At 38.5% G+C, this 17459-nt stretch overlaps 1 long non-coding RNA gene across 2 annotated transcripts; it reads left to right on the top strand.

Annotated features, from left to right (window-relative positions):
• The first annotated feature begins 6520 nt into the window (after positions 1–6520).
• Positions 6521–13938, top strand: LOC146468023 (uncharacterized). 2 transcript variants are annotated; one of them, XR_014867549.1, is made up of 3 exons: positions 6537–6860; positions 10929–11053; positions 13170–13938. It is a non-coding gene; the product is annotated as an uncharacterized LOC146468023 (long non-coding RNA). The 2 variants fall into 2 exon arrangements; XR_014867550.1 differs by lacking the exon at positions 10929–11053 and having other exon boundaries at positions 6521–6860.
• The last annotated feature ends 3521 nt before the right edge of the window (positions 13939–17459 follow it).

Below are 17459 nucleotides of genomic sequence, written 5' to 3'. Positions count from 1 at the left end.
GCAATTTTCCAATATTATTTGCTAAAAAATAAAGTTGGATATCCACCAGAACCCACCACAGGTCTTTCAATCGATCTTTGAAAATCTTTAGAATTGCGTTGTTCCTGAAAATGTTTATCTGGCTACTTCACCAAGAGTTCATTGATTTGAGCAATCCCACTTGTCTGGATATCCCTGATTAGCTTCCTTAACCCTTCGCATACTAACAACGCATATATGCGTCGAAAATACCGTTCTGGCTTCTATGAATTGCTTCTTGTTTAACTTAAGCTACAACGTCATGATAATGTGTGAATGACACCAGCTGATGTATATTTCCATCATCAAACCCAGCAAATCGACTACGCCTCCCGATTTTCGCTGCATATCACCGTTCGTTTGGCAACAAAGTCCTAAATGCCAATTGTTCGGCCAAATAATAACATCAAAAATTACACTTATTTATCGTCAATTTTTAATCCAAATAATTTGTTCAAAATTGAAAAGTCTATATTTACAGCAAACCTCAAGGTCAGACCTTGGTATCTGACTGGAAGTTTTCCTCTCAACGCTTTCCGAGGGCTATACTTCAGCCATTTTATCAGACCTAGTCTTGCGTATCTCACGTTGCCTCGTTTACGCCCGAAGAGAATTCTGGGTAATTCAGCCATAGCGCGAGCGTAGAACTCCTGCTCTTTCCATTTCATAGTTTTTTTATAAGTGTCGAGCCACCCAGTACCACCAGCAAAATTTCGAATCCATTGAATATTTTACTACTCCAAACTCGCCCAAATAGCCTTGGCAGGTCCTGGAATCCATCCACAAAACGGCCAGAGAGGCAACTTCACTCGTGGGCCTCCATGTCTGCTACACAGCATGTTTGGCGACTCAGTCAGCATGAAATCACCTCTCACCTCTGTTTTCTTTCAGAGGATTGCCTCTACCCACATTCCAGCTTAATGATGCCAGAATGGGGGTTTCTGCAGAGGAAAATGGCTCGAAAAACACTTATAAAGCGATGATTTTACCAGATTCGTGCTCGTGCACTCGCTCGAAACAAACAACAACCGTCACTTGCATCACGTGACAATTTAGCCTGAGCCCACAGTTTCTTAAGACCGCAGATATTTTTATTTCATCTCCATTTATGGAGAAATTAAGTGGCTCAGACTATTTATTGTCAAAAAGTCATTGAAAAAAATACCACACACCTGGTATTTAAAGGGTTAAAGTGTCTTTTTGAGACCCCTCTTGCCCTTGGGATCTCCAATAACCACAAATTATTCAACTGCATGCTGTCAGTACATAGATCTCTCTGTGTTTCTTAAGACTCATTTTGAAAATGATCGTACAAGTACCAAACCCTGATACAAATTGTATAATTTAAAGTAAGTAATTTTATGGGGACTAATCAGTAAAAGCCTGTTAGGGTTTCTGAGTCCTCCTTCCATCTGTCCATATTGTAACATTGTATTGCTTTTGTATTAGTTGATCAAAATAAACTGCTACCACTACTAATGCACTGAAGAAAGTTGAAAACTACTGCACTTGACTTACAAGAAACTATGCTTAATTAATTTTTCTCAAGTGTATCATACTTATAACATTATTTCGGGCTTAGCTTTCAACACACTGTAGATAAATTCAGTAAACTAAAAGTTAAAGGAGAGGTGGACCTTTTCACTTTCCGTCTTGGAACTCAACTTGCTGAATTCTTTAGAATAATCTTCTGTAGCCTCTGGAATCTCATCAGTTACTTCAACTCTCTATGGATAAAGAAACAATGAAGCAATGAAGATAATGAAACAAAAATGAGCTGTATTAACACAACAAAAATGTGAATCAGCCAGCTCAGTACACATTCATTACTTATTTATTCACGTTGTATTGTTGGAAGTTAACATATCGCTAAATGTAAAAAAAAAAAAAACCTTAAATGCAAGCCAAATCATGGTCAGCTATGCCCAATCCTGGCCATATGTTGTGGTGAGGCTTTCTGCAAGGCCCCTTGTTGTTTTGTAGCTTTCCTCAGGGAGTGTCAGGTCATTTGCACCAGTCCTTCCTTTACAAACATCATAACCCAGCACACTTATGTTGTGTCTTGGTGTCTACTATCCTCTCTCCCTTTAGCTAATTACAGTATGTATACATCTAAATTTTTCTGTTGTTTCCACTGAAATTTTTTCACTGCCATAATTGTTGGTAGAATTTTAACGCTTAGAAGTATTAGTAAGCTTAATAAATTTCTTCAATTATTGCAACTGATTGTTCAACTTGTGTTACAAACTGTGTGTGAGACAACCTTCCAAAAAAAAAAAAATGTGCCAACTGTTAAATCCCTGTCACCTTATACGCTTTGTTGTTTTGTTGCCCCGTTACAGCCCGTTACAGGTTATGTGACGCAGGTTCTCTAGCGTTATAAAATTGGTTATATTCACGGTGGCATCCATTTTTACTCGGGCCGAGAGGCCATGAGTTAAGTTCTCGGTCGCGTTCTTTTTTCTTTTTCTTTTTTGCGTCGCGATTGTCCAAAAGATAACGCATAAGACCTTGTATATGACCAAATGACGTGTCACATACAAGACTACAAGACGGCGGATGTAAGACAAACGACTAAAAATAAGACTTAAGCATTCATATAAAGAAGAATCTCGGAAATTCTTTTAAAATGACTACAATCATTTCTGTCCAAACCTGTAAATATCCGGACTTGAAAACTGATGACGGAAAACGCTTGCAAAAGTTTGCGTTTTAATACGATGCCAGTGATCACCACAAGATTTGGTAGAAAGCGTGGAACACTTAAATGTGGCCGCTTCACGACGTAGCCTTCGTGGCCAACGTAATCCAGAAATTGCGATCCGTCAGTGCGGCGTCAAACAGATACATATCCGGACTGTACAAATAGTCAGTGTCTCCAATCGAAAGGTGAAGACGTAAGGATTAAAGCCCGAGGATTTTAAAAAGCATCCGTATGACAAATGTCCTTTTCCCCTGTATTTCATTCTGACTGCAAGTAATGCAATTCTATCTGGTGGTTACTTATTGCCTCACTATATATCTCTGTATCTATCGATTAGGGGGTGATTAGCGATGCTGGAGGTTATCATTGCTGAAAGATCGCAGTCAAACATGGCCGAGTATAAGCTGATAACAGCTTCTTGTTATCTCTAAAAAATGTGTGGTTACCCCCAATTTTCTTTTTGGATTTCAATAGCCCTTGCTAAGATCTACCTTTTCCGCATAGTCACTGATAAATCGCGTAAAAATACTTCGGTATTTGTAGGCACCGTCCTTAAATATAATGTCCCTTTGTTAAATATAAAAAAACTTGAAAGATAAAAGGTTGATCGAACAGCTAGTATTTTTATGGCATTGCCCAATATTTCGGGTAGACAAAATTATCGGTCACCAGGGGCTAGAAATACTATACTGTGTGTGTTGTGAAGGTCTTGAACTATATTTCTACGCCTTATATGTTTAGTCAGGGTCTAAGGTTATCGGCCAATTATAAGGTACAGGTGTAATTAGAGTTTTAGTGGCACATACATACATACATACGTTCTACTTTAAATTTGACGCAATTGGTTAAAACGCTTATTGATGTAGTCTTAACTACGAACGAGAACATCGTAAATGCCTGCGAGGTAATGTCATCAACAATCAGCGATCACAGCCTGGTTTGTGTAACACTTAAATTGAAAGCGCCCAAGCCGCGTTGCACATATATCACCGTAAGAAGCTATAAGAATTATACTCATACTAAATTCATTGAGGACTTGGCTAGTGTTCCGTTTTATATAGCTAACATTTTTGATGACTTGGATGACCACGTTTATGTGTTCAATTCTTTTTTTCTGGACCACGTTTATGTGTTCAATTCTTTATTTTCTAGTGGTGTCGATTTTGAAATTAATTGAACTGAGATATTTTTACTCCCTCGCTCGCAGTTCCATTCTCGAGTTCGCGAATAAAACGAGATATCCATGATTTCTTTCGTTTTATAGCATGGTTCCATTGTTGTTAGTATTCAGACTGGTGTACCGTGAAAACAGCTTATGATCTGTGAATACTGACAAAAGATTGTGAGGAATTTGAAATTGTGAAATAACATTATGTCATTTGTCAGTGAAGACTGCGTCTATACTGGGCGTAACCGAACGAATCAGCTAAAATTGGCAACGGAAGAGCTATTTTTAATCACCCCTTGCCTCCGCAGTTCCTCGTTCAAACAAACTGCTATTTTTAACTGCGTGGGACGCGGTTTACCTTACCGGTTGATGGTTGATACCGCGTTACGCCTCAAATCAAGTGAGTGTTACGCTTTCGGCGTCACTCTTAAAAACAGAGTATTGCTGCTAAAAAATATGATTGCTGGAGAAGAACATCTCTAACCATCCCTCCCCACCCCTTCCCACAAACTCCAAGTTCGAACTGTTGCAACCCTTTCCTAGTTTTGGTGTCAGAAATGAATATTCCAACCGACTTGTCGTGAAATAACATTGGGTGGTTACATGGTTCGCTAAATAAGAAGTATAAATCGTTAATGAGGAAGCAACATCACAAAGCGGTTTGCAGAAGGGTACCCAAATATCAATCAGATAAGAATAAATTTTAAAAAATTAAGAAATTCTTTTACATGATTGTGGTACACTTTGATCTTTCTTCGTTGCGTGATCGATTGTAACAATAACATAGGCTGTGTTTATTTTTCATACTGTTTGATGATGAAAGAAAACAGTTACCACCATTGTAATTCAGTGACTTCTGTGTTGTAAAACACGATTAAATGTTATTCTTAAACCGCGATCATACCTGATGCTCTAACTAGACTATCAAGCCCGAACTTGTGCTGAAGTATGTTTGCATGACTTTTTTTAATGTGCGTGTGTCGCGTAGGAGGCACTGGAAATCAAAAGTCAAGCAAAAATAGCGTGAAGCGTTTCACAATACTTCGAACTCTGTCAGTTTGTATCCACGTGAGAAGATTGTTTGCAAAGAGCAACCGGAAGGGAGAGAATGTTTGAAAGAAGCTCGTGCAACTTCTCACGCAATAAACCAAAAAAATCGGAAAGAAGATAATAAATTTAAGCACGCGAGTTGGCATGGTTTGATTTCTTTTGTTACAAACTTGGTTACAAATTTTCATAACTCTTTAATTGTGACAAATTAAATTGACAAGTGAACAGCAATGAAGAAACATACTGCTCAGGAGATTTAATCTGAATGTCATACTTTAAGATTTCTGTTTACGTTTGTATCAAAGAACACTTTACCTCTGCCAAGTTCTATAAAGAAAAAATATTTTAAAAAAATGTGAAAGGAGTGTCGGTCAATTAGAAGCGATACATAGCAAAAAACACAGGTAATATTAATTGTTGCACAACGTGAGAATCAAGCCCGAGGGCAGAAAATAAGACAATGAAAGTTAATGTTTTTCTGCAAGTCTTTCAACAAACAACAAATGTTTATCACCGCAAACAAGGGTGTGGCAACCACCACGCAAGTCACGCACCCTTGCTGTGTTGTGTCCACTTGTGTCACGAGAACCTATCATGGATTTTCTAATACTAATAGTTTTATGTGGCACATCTGAGAAGGGAAACTTTCCTTTACTTACATATTTGCAACCTAGATATTGGTAGTACTTCTTCTTTTCAATTTCTATCCTAAAAATTAAAAATGGTTTTTAAATCGTAGAGCTGGATGACCAGGCCAGGGTCAACGGAAACAACTTAACTTTTCCTTGAAAATTAAACTTAGTTTATTGTTACAAAGGAATAACCTTGGGTGCTAATTGATCACAATTACACTTGTTTTAACAGCAGGGGAAAAGGCATTTTATACATAAACATTTACTTCCGATACGGTTGCAAATAAAATGATCGGTATTTCACGAAACCTCAGTTAAAAATAAGTCTTACTTGATTTAAAAATAGTGCATGAATTTTTTTCCCAATGGAACCATTATGAAAATCAGAGAGCGGCTTATTTTTGAGTTTATGGTTTCAAGACTTAAAACGACTAGAAATAGAACAGAAACTAGGGCTTTTGCATGGGTACGTTTCCGTGTTTTAACGGCGGGCGATGCAGTGTTGTGTTTGTCTAGACACAGACTTAATGTCTGGTCCGACGGGTCTGTCTACTTCCCGCTAAAATCTCCATATCAACCAAACTGACAACATCAAACACGGGCCAAAGTCTGCTCAAGGCTTTACAACCAAAAAAGGCAAAATTTTATTTGTGTTGAATTTGGCACAATTTAGTGCTAACGATGGCAAAATGTAAATGCGTTGTACGGTTAACCCCCTTATTAGAAATTCATACTCAAATCTTAGCTGTTTTATTTTAACAACTGAGAAATTTGCGCCAATTTTGGCAAATTACTTTTTTCAGAACTAGATCTAGAATTGCCTGAAGAGCGCGGGTCTAGCTCGGTTATACGATGACCTATATTTTTTTACAATATTTTCTCACAAAATGTCACGTTCATCGCGGAAGTTAAATAGCAAATTACAACGGGGAGTAAATTAAGAAAAAACATATCATAGACAAAGTGAAAGTTGTTCTAGATCTTTCAAGAAATCTCGTGTAAAATTCAGAATTAAAAATGTTTTTTTCCTAAAAGAGAACATTTCGTAGTCGGGTTTTTCCCTCCTCGTGCTCGCCGGGGCAAGAATGGGGGAGGTGATATCAGGGTGAAATAAATACCGTGTCACACTCGAATCAACATTGCCAATTCTTCTAACCTTACATCACCAACTGCATATATGATACTTAGAGGAGGCAGATAAATTAGCGTGATTGACCGCAACTGAGCTCATTTCCTTCACGATCTTGGCTAGAGGAACTGTAAAATATTGCACGGAACGTATTGCACGGTAAGTTTGTATTTTAAATTTCAATATCGTTACAAAAGCTGTCGTTTTATGTCTAAGGACTTAGACGTGACCAGTTCGTCTAGCTCTAATGCAAATTTTCGCTTGAAACGCGCCATAATATCAACAAAGGACAATGAGTTTTGTTTCATCGAGAAATTTGAATAGTTAGCGAGGCTTTTGTAGAACATCATACGGAACACTTATGCCTAATAGATTAATAAATTAGGAGTGAACGACGTTTTCTGTCGAAGAAACTGGTTAAGGAAAAGAAACCATGTAACAACACTAATTTCAGATAACCTTAAGATATTATATGCTGTTTATTCTCAAACTCTACACTTGTTACTGCTGTCGGTGATGAAATGTTAAACTCATTAGGAAATTTTTAAGTTTTGGTAATAAAATGACCATGCAACACACAGTTACACACCTGCATCTGAAAATAATATTTTGGAAGACTGACAAGGTTCAGGAAATTCACATTCAGTTAAGATGAGTTACTCTATGCGAAGGAAGAAGCAAAATAAGATATTTTACCTTACCTATGAGCTAACAGTCATTTTGACATAAAATACTGCATTTATCCAGTAAAGTAGTAAAATTATCCATCGGTGCGAGATAGACGCATTTTTAAGCCAAGGTTTTCACTGGCCAAAAACGTTTTCTTTGCGCTAATAGTTTTCTGTCTAAACTAAAGACTCTGGTGACGTGACCTCACTCAGCCTTACTCAGCCTGTACGAAGTTATGACCTTATCTGATTATACCCCAACTGACAACAAATGATGAAGGTGAAATTTGCTGATGCTTTCAGTCTCACGTCATCGAAGTTCTAAAATCTAACTGAGTAGAGATCTGTTGTTGATTTTAAAAGTTTGTGCCAACCTGTCGATAAGGCGTCTTTTCTGAATTCAGTCCATTTCACTCTAATAAAAAAGCAAATTATTCGTTATATTAGAGAAAATGGACAAACATTTCGTGAGGGAATCGAAAGCTTGTGCTTGAACATAAAGTTTCGATCCGGAAAACGAAATCTTTTTGTTTGATATCCAGTTTAGTTCTGTTGTTGTTTTTTTTTTCTTGTAAGTTTTAGGAATGACCAACGTCGTTGAAAATTGAAGATATTGACGAAATACTTAGTCCGGTTTTCACTTTCTAGGGTGTGGAATACTTTTCAAAACTGAATGTTTTTGTGAAAGATGATCAGTGATACAGGCGGCATTTTTGAAAAAATAAAAATGTTCTGGTTTGATAGAGAATATAGCAAGGCTAACTGTGTTATACTACGCGATCCATGTGGTATTTAAATTCAGTTCAGGAATGTTGCAATTGTGCACCTAAAAAATTGAAGAATATATATCCCAGTCACAGCAGCTAGGAAAAGAAAAATATTTCGATCTTTTTAGTTTTATATTTTTTTTGTGACCGCAATTTACCAAATGACTTGATTTCCCACTGGTCCAGAAAAGTGCTTGTTTGTCGCGCGAGAACCGATATACACGCGCGTGCTTTTCATATTTCTGTACGTCGCGCCTTCAAAACTGACGAGAACCGGTCCCTGAGCCTTACAACGCTTTGACGTGGTGCCCGTGTTTGGAAACGACGCTGTCGAGCTTTTGCTCGGGTACCAAAAAATAAAAGCAGCTTTCATCTGATGTTCAGACTAAATAATGCAAAAAAAGAGCAAGATTGATTTAACGGTCAGAGAATGTATTTTTCAAATATTTCGAAAGGCCCGACCTTCCTCACTTTCAGGGTATTTTAGAAACAGACGCCGATGGGGAAAGACTTTACAATTTAAAACAAGAGTTTTAATCGATTCAATTTATCAATACCTTGATGATGGTCGCATTTTCGCGTCTATTTAGTGCAAACATTTCTCTTTCCAGTGGTATTCGGCTTTCTGTCCTTAATAGGATTTTCGGGCGCCGGATTGCCAAAGAATCGTCTCAGAACCTCATAAGCTGAAAACTGAACGCAAACTGAGAAGAACACACATCATGATGACCCCGAGACAGATAGCCTCGGCGAGAGAAAGTCGAAACGGGTAGCACAAATATACTTTGATGAAAATTAACCTGAAAACGGCTGCGGTTGTTCTGAAAAATATCCATTTCACATGCAATGGGAAAGAAAAAACATTAAGTTAATCGGGAAGTTAACGTAAGGAAATCTATTCAGTATTTCTTTGATCGGATTATATAATTGGTTAAGTTGTCGTGTGCTGAGGGTCTCGATTTCTGAGCTTAGAATCTTCTGCGGGAGCTGGAATTGATAAAAATCTCTTTAACTTGCCTCACTTGAACAATACGCAAAGATTCTGCAAACTTAAGAGAATTTTCATTATCATGATTCAAGCGAAGAACGCAACTCCTTGTGAGAGCTGGTCGTGCGTAAAAAATATTATTTGTCGCTTTTTCTCGACATTTAAGATAAACAGAGGATTGAAATAGTTTTATAATTAAGCTTCTAGCAATGATCTATTTATGCTGGCAGGGAACGAAAACCTTCCCCGGGTCGAAACCTTTAGTCGACATTAAATATTTTCTCGTGAAATTTCCAGCTTTTCTTTTCTGTCAAAATACACAATTTTGGACCAAGAAAAAACTGAGAAACATGAGTTTAGAAAGAATCCTGGCGTGAATATAGCAACATTTAAACGTGCAGAAAAGAGCCGAACTTTTACGGACAAAAATTCACTCAGTCAATAATTTATTCTGTTTTCAGTATGTTGTAATTTCTAAGCGGGTATTCCCCCGAAAGAACACGTAAGCTGTAAATTTAGAAGAGTTTTAATTTGTGGCGGTTTATTGACTTTAATCTTTAGCGACTGAAAAATTGAATTCAGTATATTATTGAATGATTAGAACAAAGCGAGTCTCGTAAAAAGCTATCTCGAAAAGACTTTCGAAAATTTGAGCGATAATGCCCTGAAAATTTGACGGATTGCAACCTACGCTCGCTTTCGATGATGTCTTTTTGTTGCTGGGTTTTCTCACTGTTTTTAATGTAAAAGACCTCCCTGAATTTAATGATTGACAAAACTCAGGTCGTATCCGAACAGGCTTTACATTTTTCCGGAGTTTACGTCCATCCGACGCCACAATGCTGTGCAAGGGAAACTGAAGAAAGGCAAGCTTAGGCGAATAAAACGAACATTAAAAAAACCCGGCATTTTTCTTTTTGATAAAACACCAACAGACAAAACGCACGCACTCTTCGGTTGAGTTTCGACCTGTTCCCAGCTTTGTCCCACCCCAGCTGCGAAATATCGGTCACAATTTTTAATCTTCGTACTTCACTATCCGCAATATTGTTTACTAAACTGTAAACTATACTGAAAAATCTTTGTTTTTTGTATTGTTTTGGAGGGTGGGACTTCCTTCTTTTCAAAACCATTGTATCTGGCCGGAAATGAAATATCCTAGCTTCCTTCCCCGTTGTTACTTTTAATAGCCAGCAAAAACCACAAAGTCTTTGCATTGGTTGCCAAGTAACACAGCTTTCAGGAGAGAATTTGAAAGGTCAAGGCAATCTTTCTTGAATAGGGGTTCATCTGAGAAGGCTTTTAATGAAAATCTGTCAGATTCGTAGCTGTGGTGATGGCTTCACGCGCCCGTCTTCAACAAAGGTACTTACATGTCATTTATTTTCCAAAAATACCCGAAAAGCTGCAGTTAACGCATGCTCAGTGAGTTGCACCCAGGGGAGTAAAGGCAGATGTACGAGCTTGAAATTCTTTGTACATGATGTAACCTAATCATTGCAAAATTTACTGTAAAAATAATGATGATTTTTCGGCGGTGTGTTAAAATGAGGTCCTATTAGCGAGAACAAAAGAAACGCTAAGGAGGGTATTTTCTTAATTTAGCGGTATTCGCAAAAAACACTTCTCGTTACCACAACAGCCGACCCGTGTATTCTCATCAAAGAGACGATTGTACGTCTTTCACAGCGGAAACACGTCAGAATGCATTTTTTTTCTTTTCCCATCACATGACATCATCGCTGGAAACCACAGAATGTTATAAACAGGTTTATTAAGCTCATATGTTTATCACAATATTCAGATATCCTTGAACTCAAGTTGAAAGAACATCATATTGCTCTCAAACAGTGTCCCAGATATCAGTGGAAACTGTCCTATAGCTAGCGTTGAACAGTTGCCGTTTGAGGGATCGACAACATTTTCGAGGTAAGGTTTGCAAGCATGATTAAATTCGTGAAAAACAATACGTTTCGCTCAAAGATTTTTGCGGGGGAAGATATTTAAAGACCTCCCCACGCATTTGATATGTCTTTCAGAGCTTAATATATATCCGACATTTAACTTTTCATTTGGACTTCTTTTCTCTGTTTTTAAAATTTAGTACATTAATTTAAATTAAGATTAAGGTATTTATACTCTCTGGGCAGTTTTACTTCAAGTTCGAGGCGTGCCATTGCATTCAAGCATTAAAACGAATTTTTGCTCTGTTATCGATTTGAAAGAGAAAAAGCAAGGTGTAGTTTATATGCTTTTTCAAGTTTCAGCTGTATTGCTATGATTAATCAAACACAACTTTGCGGATTTTACTGAGTTGTTGTTTTAGCAATAAAACGCCACAATATAAACTGAGCTGGTTGAGTCAAGTTCCAGAGGTTCGCAAATCGTCTTAAAATTTATTGATCAGGAAGGATTCATCTCGACTAGTCCACTGTAAGCTGTTAACAGCCTTTCCGGTTTTACAAGTCGTTAACAGCAAATGTTTCCGAGGAAAAGATGCGATGAAAAATTACAAAAGGAAATAATTCGAGATAACCTGCCTTGTCAAGTCGGCTGCAGCCGGTTAACGCCCGTCAACTCACATGCCAGCTGAAAGCTCGCTCCTCCGACTGAAGAGCGAAAAAACACCTCTTTTTCGTTGTTAGGTTTGCTAACATGCGCTAGTGCAGTTTAGGAAGATTTCTCCGAAGTTTTACAGCGCAAATTCTACAGAATCTAAAAAAAACTACAATTTAGTTGGCTTAAGATTTTTACAACGAAGGCAGCCTATCTCAAACGGCTTGAGTTGCTTGCTCTGGCTACCTCCAGCTACTGACGCCATAAAAAGTCCAGTTAAGGCTTTTGTAAAATGAATCTTCGTCTACACTTGGTTTAGAAAGAAGATTTACATCATAGTTTTGTATCTTGAATAGCGGATAATTTTTGCACACTTCGCGATCTATACTTTCTGCCTCGAATTCTAACCTGCAACACATTTCGTTATTATTATTATTATATTTCTGTTTGTGAAAATACATAGAACCAATGTAAACATCTCGCAAGTGCCCTGGGTGATAATGAAACAGCAAATTTCTGCGAAACCGATTGACGCAAACGATTACGTAGAAGGCTGACAATCAAGATCGGATTATGTAAAATGCAGTTTGAAAAATGGATCCCAAAGAAAACAAATACAATAATATAACAACATTTTTAAAGGAACTGAATGGTCATGGCAAGTTTATGGATATAATCTCTTCTGTCCGGATAACAAATAGTTGTCGACAGAAAATAAGCTTATGTGTTGGAAGTTATCGATCACAATGAGCTTAGTGTATTTTTGATTCCTGTTTGGTTGGATTTGTGGTTTGTTTACAATCATAAAGCAATTTTATTCGCTCAACGCATTGCCTCTGAATTTATTACTTGGTCGAAATTTTTGTCGAAATAGTTCTCTTGCTGTCAAGACCGAAAATTCACTAACATTAAAAGTAGGCGAGGTCAACGCCCTCAATAAGAAGGAACGATACTAAGTCTAAATAGCAAAGTTCGATTCTGTGGTGTCCGTAGCCACTTATTTTTGAGAATAATCCTTTAACTAAATTCTTGTATAATCTTTACATTTTTTTGACGATAAATCTTGTTTCGGCAATCATTTCCTATTCAGTTTAATTCTAGCTGATCACATTAATTCCTTCCCTGCCGCGTGATCAGGCGGTATTCACAAAGTAATTATACCGACGTAACCGAGACTACATCTGGTTCTTATTTTATTGTATTGTATTTTTTTAAAATACACAATTGACTTAATGTACGAGGAGTTTAGTAGCCAGAAGAGAAACGCGAATCGCGCGCGCAAAAATCACCTACCACGGGCAAGTGCACGCGCTTCGAGTTTCCGCGTAGCAGGCATTTTGGCGCCCTCGCGCGTTGGCTTGTGTTTCGTGAATTTGTGCGTTTTTCGTCTAGTATACCTACGAGAAATTCTCCCAGATGGTTGTACACCCCTAGAGCTTATCAAGTATTTTAATAAATTTAATTATAAATGCCTTTCTCTCATTTCCAGGTCCTACATTAAAAGCTGATTATTCGCCACTTTACCAGCTCAATCTGCGTCATGGGATTTTCAGGTATACTTCGCCGCAACAGCAGCCGCAGAAAAAGCTTCAAGCGCATCGAGCCACGAGACCGCGCCGCTCAAGTAAGCAACACCAGCGTTCAGCACAGGTCAGGGGACGCTCATCAAGCCAATAACGACAACCGTGCGTCTAGGGAGATCGGCTCAATGTTGAGAAAAATTGGAGACGAACTAAACAACAGTAGACTAAGCTTGAATTCGCTGATCTAACATGGCGGTGTCTTCTACTGGAGTTTACAAAGTGCGCGTCGCTTGGTGTCGTGTACATGAAGCCGGTTGAACAAAACGTTTCTATTCTTCTTCAAGGCTTTGCATACGATTGGTTGTCATGGAGTTCAGACAACCACAACAATTGACAATGTTGTTGCGTTTGTCTGATTCAAATGAGAACAATGGACTTCAGTTGTAGTTTTTATACTAAACGACAAGCTATTAGCATGAACTTGAATCAAATTTTGTAAATGGCACCATGCGTGAAAAAAAAATGTTACTTGGGGCTTCAGTTTGCGTTATTTTTCAAGTCTTCTGGTTGTACTTTTTTTCTCTGTGAGTTGTGTGCATTAATCATTGTGATTGTATCTTTCTCTTACTGTTGTTCTAAGCCAAAGGTTACATGAGATATTTTAAGCGATTGGATTGTTAACTTGTACATATTTGCTATAAATTAAATACGAAATATCAAATTTATACCACTGAACAGGCAATTGTACTTTCACTTGACTTTCTTCTGTAATAACGAAATCACAAGTGGGAATTCGAAGGGAGGGGAGGGAGGGGTAACGCCCTGCCTCTGAGATTCAGCGAGACCACTTGCTTTCCTGATTACCAAATCATTATACGGGAACTCATTGTAGAGGAAAAAAATGGAGCGGGGGGGGGGGGGTGGTTGGAGACGCTCTATTCCTCACTGACAATGATATTCGTCATGGGTGAAAATATGGTTTTGGTACTGCTTAGGTTGTTTTACTATTTAAAATGATTCCAATAACGTAGAATAAGAGAGTAGCGATCTACGAGAGTGGTTTATGACATATTTAATACACATTAAAGTGGAAACTGTTTGATGAGCTTTTGGTTTGGTATCTCTCACTAACTTAAAACAACCCCCAAAATTAAGTAAGATTCTGTGGTCAGATCTCCTTAGTTGAGATGTGTCCTAAGTATTTGAAATAAATGTGATGGTATATTTTTAGCCTTGTGAATGAATGAGAATGATGTATTATTCTAGAAAGTGACATAGGCATACTTGGAAAAAAATCCGAGTGCTCCTATCAGGAGTCGAACCTAAGACCTTCCGATTACTAGAATACTGCTAGGATTCAGTGAATGTCGAACGTGTGGTATATGAAATAAATGTGATGGTATATTTTTTTTCAAATCCTAGCAGTATGCAGGATATTTGTCCCATGAACCTAGTTTAATGGCCTTAGCTCCTACCGGTCTCCTGTAGCTCAGTGGTAGAACATCCGAACTAGTAATCGGAAGGTCTTAGGTTCGACTCCTGATAGGAGCACTCGGATGTTTTTTCCGAGCATGCCTGTGTCACTTTCTGAACAATACATCATTCTCGTCCTAAGTATTGCTTACTAGCAATAGGATATATACATCTTAACTTTGGAGAGCCTCGTCAGTGAATCTGGTCGGCCCCTGGTACCCTTTTAGGGATACCCTATGGGATGTGACCTTTGTGTGAGAGCAACCCGACGGAGTGAGTTTTCAGACTAAACTATTTCAGGCATTCAGATTGATGGCAGCAAGGGATGATGGTGCGCGAAAAAAAAAAGCTATGAAATACGCTATGACGTGGACGGATGTTTGAATTTGGGCCCATCCGAAATCACTGCCACGTGCATTTGGTAGACCACTCGACTCGCGTTGGTTGTTCTACTTTTTGCTGTGCTACACCGTGCTGACGAGAGCCAACCAGCTTTGAAACAGCTGTCCACGGTTGCCCCATTCTGTTGATTCTCGGTTTGGTCTCTATCATGTCGCTGTCGTGTTAAGTTTTCTACGCAGTCCGATCATCCTTACAGAAATTTGAGTAAAAAAAACATAAAAAGGTGCCTAAACCTTCCAAGCAACGTAAAGGACAACTCAACACACAGTACAGCTTTACCAGAGGCACATACACATGCGTACTACTGTCTCGTCCCCAGGCATCTCTCTTCATTCGAACGACACGTGGTACGCAGGGTGTTGTGGGGCTGTTATTGTTTCGCGTTCCTCTCATAACACTCTACACCACTGTTTCCTGCTCTTTCCATGAATTGTGTTGGTGCCTGGGACGAGTAAATATCAGTCAATATCTGTGAATATCAGGGGTATAGAAACCAAACTGATTGCAGGACTGACGCTGTGGCAAGCCAAGGCAATTTAACTTTATTTGGGCCACTGAACATTTCAACTAGCACCACAAGTCTTCTTCAGGGCCAGAGTTACTATGAGAGAAAATAACGGCTCTAAAATTTGAATTTGAACGTAAACATAATTTAATGGTTTACTATTGTACATGACATAAACAGCTGTTCCGCCCTTGCTGAAGAGGGGTGCCCAAGAGAGCGCCTTTAAACTCTGTCTCCACGAAAAAAATTGTGAGAGCTATGGCTGAACATGTGTGCTGGGGGTGTTTGTAGTGTCGTTTCACTTAACACGTCTTAACAGTCTTTGCATTGTCCACATTGTGTTAATAAAGGTTTTTGTATTCAGCGTGGTGTTAGGTAATGAACATTTAAATCGAGATAAATCCGTCACGTGGATTCCATATTTCCTCCAACGTTTCACAGGAAGTTTTAAGCTGCACTCGACCAGATCAAGTTGGCGTGTTCTGAATCATTTGGAAAACAAAAATGATTAATGAGTTTGAAAATTATTATTATAATTAACTTCCTTTTCAAACGGACTGAACAAAGGTGCAAACTAAGTGCTTGCTTATTGCGTTCGACGAAGGAGAACGCAAGCCTAATTTCGTTTTTGCGTCCTGTGTCTTTCGAGTTGGTGTGCCTGTGTACGGGTATGCAGAATTTTTCGAGATTGCTGTAAGGACACCCAAATGGCGCCCCCGCTTGAGTTTTGCAGGGGCATGTGTCGGTCAAGAAACTGGTGCGACCTTATGACGACATCTGACCTCGTTTTCGCGCTAGAGCCATCTTTTTAGTCTCGTTTTCGTATAAGAGTCGCCCCCTCGTTTTCGCGCTATAGCCTAAATTTGCATACCTCGGGAAAGTTTTACATTCAGTGTACGGGATCACATTTCAACTGCAATGTTCATCAATGTTCACTAGATGAAAATATCTCTAGACTACAGAATCTTTTCCCTTTCTTCCAGAAATCTTTTTTGTGAAAGATTGCATTGAAGAAATTACACGTTTCTTGGCCACAGGCTGGAAGACAGACGCAGTTTGTTGGAGCAAAATTTGCATACATCGGGAAAGTTATACATTCAGTGTACGGGATCACATTTTAACTGCAATGTTCATCAATATTCACTGGATGGAAATATCTCTACAGAATCTTTTCCCTTTCTTCCAGAAATCTTTTTTGTGAAAGATTGCATTGAAGAAATTACACGTTTTGTGGCCGCGGTAAAATAATTTTCCGTGGGAAATAAATTCATCGAACACGACAGCGCTGCACGCCTGTTGTACATTTCGTCGTTTCAGAAATAGATTTCAACCGCAAACTAGCCTGTGGAACTACGACAAGACCATGCTCATCAAAATCGTTGCTATGTTCAGAAACCTTTTAATCTCCTCATTTGATGCTACAAAACAGGTAAAGAGAGCTTTTCACCCAGCCCTAGGTTCGCGAGGTTTTGCGAGTCACGTATTACGTTAGTATAAAATCAAAATACAAAAATATCTGAAATATACACACATTAGAAACTGACATCAGGCCCCGGTTTTCCAACGAGCGGATTATTTTATCCAGCGGATAATTCGCTATCCAGCGGATAAAATCTATTGGTTTGGAGAACATTTTATCCACTGGATAGAGTTATCCGCTCTTTGAATATAAACCTTGGCTCTGAGATGTCTTTCAAAACTGTATGCAAATTAGCTCGCTTCAGTTCGACATTTTTACGGTTTTATAGTCGCGTAAGTTTCGCGGCATTTTGGTAAAATACCTTTTGAGTAGAAGACCAAAATAGTGTGCTGGCCTGTAAGTTTCGTTTTTCTCAAAGATTATAAGCGTTATACCGAAAATGATGTGCATTATTTT

This window comes from Pavona decussata, unplaced genomic scaffold (assembly GCF_977016875.1).
Source record: "Pavona decussata unplaced genomic scaffold, jaPavDecu1.1 SCAFFOLD_133, whole genome shotgun sequence".
Classification (NCBI taxonomy): Eukaryota; Metazoa; Cnidaria; class Anthozoa; order Scleractinia; family Agariciidae; genus Pavona; species Pavona decussata.
The sequence above is the reverse complement of the archived record's forward strand: the minus strand, read 5'-3'. Positions and strand labels throughout refer to the sequence as shown.